Source organism: Triticum dicoccoides, chromosome 7B, assembly GCF_002162155.2.
Source record: "Triticum dicoccoides isolate Atlit2015 ecotype Zavitan chromosome 7B, WEW_v2.0, whole genome shotgun sequence".
Taxonomy (NCBI): domain Eukaryota; kingdom Viridiplantae; phylum Streptophyta; class Magnoliopsida; order Poales; family Poaceae; genus Triticum; species Triticum dicoccoides.
Window position 1 is genome coordinate 309,870,586 of NC_041393.1, and position 3,460 is coordinate 309,874,045.

General features: G+C 40.8%; 1 long non-coding RNA gene across 9 annotated transcripts; it reads left to right on the forward strand.

Annotated features, from left to right (window-relative positions):
* The first annotated feature begins 6 nt into the window (after positions 1 to 6).
* On the forward strand, positions 7 to 3,197 carry LOC119340400. Of its 9 annotated transcripts, none has more exons than XR_005164528.1 (4): positions 7 to 336; positions 678 to 768; positions 983 to 2,434; positions 2,651 to 3,197. It is a non-coding gene; the product is annotated as an uncharacterized LOC119340400 (long non-coding RNA). The 9 variants fall into 9 exon arrangements; XR_005164524.1 differs by having other exon boundaries at positions 983 to 1,654; positions 2,255 to 3,197; XR_005164521.1 differs by having other exon boundaries at positions 983 to 1,194; positions 1,284 to 3,197.
* The last annotated feature ends 263 nt before the right edge of the window (positions 3,198 to 3,460 follow it).

Below are 3,460 nucleotides of genomic sequence, written 5' to 3' on the forward strand. Positions count from 1 at the left end.
GAAGCAGTCGCCACCCCTCCCCCACTATCTCATGCGCCCTGGGCCGCTCACCATCCCCCATCCTCAGCGCGCCGGCCGCCACCATCCCCAGCGTGCCAACCTCCAGTTCTTCACCTGCCCCATCGTGACGCCGCCCAATCTTCTTCCTCCTGGATTCTCCTAGCCATGGCGAGCGCCACCTCCCTACACCAAGCTCGCTCTAGACTACGCAGAGCCGCCAACCCCCACCACCTCTCGTGCAGTACAACCCCGCCCATGTACGAGGTTCAAAGACCTTGCAGAGAGAAGGAAAGGAGATGTTAAGGTCGGCAGCTTCCTCGTTGCCATCCTGGTATGGTGCGTGTCCTGTGTTCATCCTCTCCATTCATCTTACTAACTAGCAGCAACATAAACTCCGCCTGCACATTTTTTTGGAAGTTCTAGAATTCCTAGAGCTTCAGTCTAACTATAATGCTTCTACGATTATTCCTACACAGAAAAACACACTGATGATTGTTTTGTTCCCTGGACCTAAACACATTTGTTCTTTAAGTTAAATGCATTTATTCTCTGAACTTAAATAGGTTGGTTCTCTGAACATAATTGTGTGCGTTCTGTATGTGTTGAAGCATTATATATTCAGTTGTACTGTTGGATTGGATGATCGTAGTGACTATTGAGCTTACTTCTCGGTACAGGTCGTGGCTTTTCTGTGGCACACCTCCCACTGCTTCTCCTCGCTGGACTAGTCGACCTACAAGAGATCAACTCAAACAAAAAGTACTCAAGGTGGACTTAAGCTGAACTAGTGACGGTCTTAGAAACTGCATGTTTGAAAGTAGTCAAGGTTCTTGAAAGCTAAAAAGTTCGAACCTTGTAAACGACAGCAAGCTTTTTGCCATTTGTTTCACTTATTGGAGCGGTTTGCTAATGGGTACGATTAAGTATAACATAAGTGAATGAGAGGTTTGGTCCAACTAATTAGTTTTCTCTGTATTTTCAGTTTCGTGTACTGTCTTATCAATTCTACCGTAGCTCGGAACAGCAGGAGAAAAATAAAGAAAGTTCAAGTAAAATCTCAAATAAAAATTCGGTTCAAGTTGAAGCCCAGGAGTATACCCATATGGAGTGGACATGGCAGTCGATCTTGTTGACAATTCTCAATAAATAGATGGTGAAGTTAGCAAACGGCTGAATCAGATGGTGCCTACCCCTGTAAGTTCACTTTTCATTGAGTAGTTAGATGAAGATTAATCATTTTCAGAAATTCAAAGGTTTACGGTGCTAATACCCATTTCTTTCAGAAAAATTATCAGTTACAAGTATCTTCATTTTGTCGAAAGTTCTTCGGTATAGCCCGCTCTCCATCAAAGTAGAAGAGTGTGTGTTGATTTTCCCTCCCTTGTTCTGATTGATATCATACAGAAGCTGCTACAGATGAATGAATATGGTGCAGTTGTTCCATTCATTATATGGGCAGCAACCTTGTTTAAATCCTCCTTTGGCTTGGCTGGAACACGAGTTTCAGTAAACAAAAGGAAAACAAAATGTAGGTGTTCGTCGCATGTGTCCATTCAATAAGGGCTTCGGTGATGGTCCGCTGCTGGTGGCCGCCTCAATGTGGTTAAGTTTGGCGTAGTCGCATGTGTCGCTTGCTGTTGTGGCCGGTCTCCAGGTACATAGCGTTGTTCCTATTCATGCCTGTGTATGTAGTGTTGCTCCGTTAAATCATTTGTTCATCTTGTTTGTTCCAACCACACTGGATGCCAGTACTATTAGCTTGCACTAGCCTCGACATGAGCATCTCAAGCCGTTGTTAATAGATGTGAGTAGTACTGATTGTTTTGCTTGAATTGGCATCTCAGATTATACTGGAGCATGTGTTTTCACAGATAGTTCATGTTCCAGATTGCCAAAAGTTCAAACATAGTGAGATGGATGGGAAACTACGAGACAAAGATGATATTTGGACAAAGTAAAATTAGTAAAAGAAAGAAAACGCTAGAAGTTAAACTAGGGTAGCTTAAAAAGTTCATGAAAAATAAATATAAAAGTTCAGAGAAGAGGGTTGGAAAAGATTTGGGAAAAGACACACACAAAAAAAACATGGAAAAGGTCAGTTAAAAAAAATACTTGCCATAAGTAGTTAAGAGTTTATATGGAGTGGTTAGCAATTCAGTAACTAGAAAAAGGATACATCAGTTCAAATATACTTGCCATAAGTAGTTAAGAGTTTATTTGATGTGGTTAAATAAATCAAGCTAATTTTCTGCAGTTCTCGGGTTAGAAAAAGGTTTCACTTAACTTTGTTGAAGTTCATCTAGAATCTTGGAATCCGATGTGGTGTGTGGCAAGGTATGCACAGAATGATATCTACCTCGATGAGTGTAATGTGTTTTCTCACTTCCAGGCCTAGGAATGTTTTTTCATTGGACATACTTCAAATATTTTATAGGTAAGTAAACCAATCATGTTTTTGTTGTTCGGAGGGAAATCATAATAAGTTCTAAGGAAATAAATATAGAAGTTCATATTTTAAAACAAATAAAGTATTTGGAAAGTAAAATGAAGTATTTCAAAGTACAGAACTTTTTAGGTTTCATTGCAAATTTGTAATGTTACTGTACACGAACTCATGCATGCTAATTGGTGGTTGTTGTGTGTGTGCAAGGTACATCCAACGACAACGAGCAGGCGGCAAGTGTACTTATGCGCAGTGGGACGGTGGCACAGAGTAGTTGAGTAGGTGTGCGTGGTGAGCAGCTACAGAACTGATTCTGACACGACAGTATTAGTCCCACATAGCCTCTCAACACCCCCTGCTTGAACCTTCACAACCCAGGTTGTTCACTTCCTCGACACGAGGCCGTTCGATGATGCAGCGCTCAAGCCGTTCACCCTTACCACCATAAGCCATTCACCTCCGGTACACGAGGCCGTGCGACGACGCAACAATCACACCGTTCACCTCTGCCATAGGAGGCCAATGGAAACGCTAAGGAGTTGTGTTCTTTTTCAGTACATGTTTTGTGTGCTTTTTAGTACACCTACTCAACGATTCAATGTCCAATTTCCTCTTTTTACGTGTTCTTCCTATAGCACAACAAGTGTTGTGTGTTATGCCTTAATAAGCATTTGAGAAAATCTTGTATGGATCTGAACTAGCATATGTTCTGTTCTGTTCTTGTAAATGAAGCTCCACTTCTGTTTTGTTTGAAGTTACTTGACATAAAAATTAGCATATGTTCTACTGTAAAGCATATATAAAATATCTTGATGCATGCTAGCAAAAATCAGAAAAATACACTCAGTTCAGTTCCTATATTTTATTTCAGTTCAATTTAATGGCAGAATTCAGATTGTAAAAATTGAAGCAAAAAAAGAAACCCCATGAAAATCCTGCTTAGTAAGTACCTCAGTACAAGTCGTAAAATGAGAGAAGTTCAAAACATCGTTGTCAAAACAATGTTGAGTTCACAAA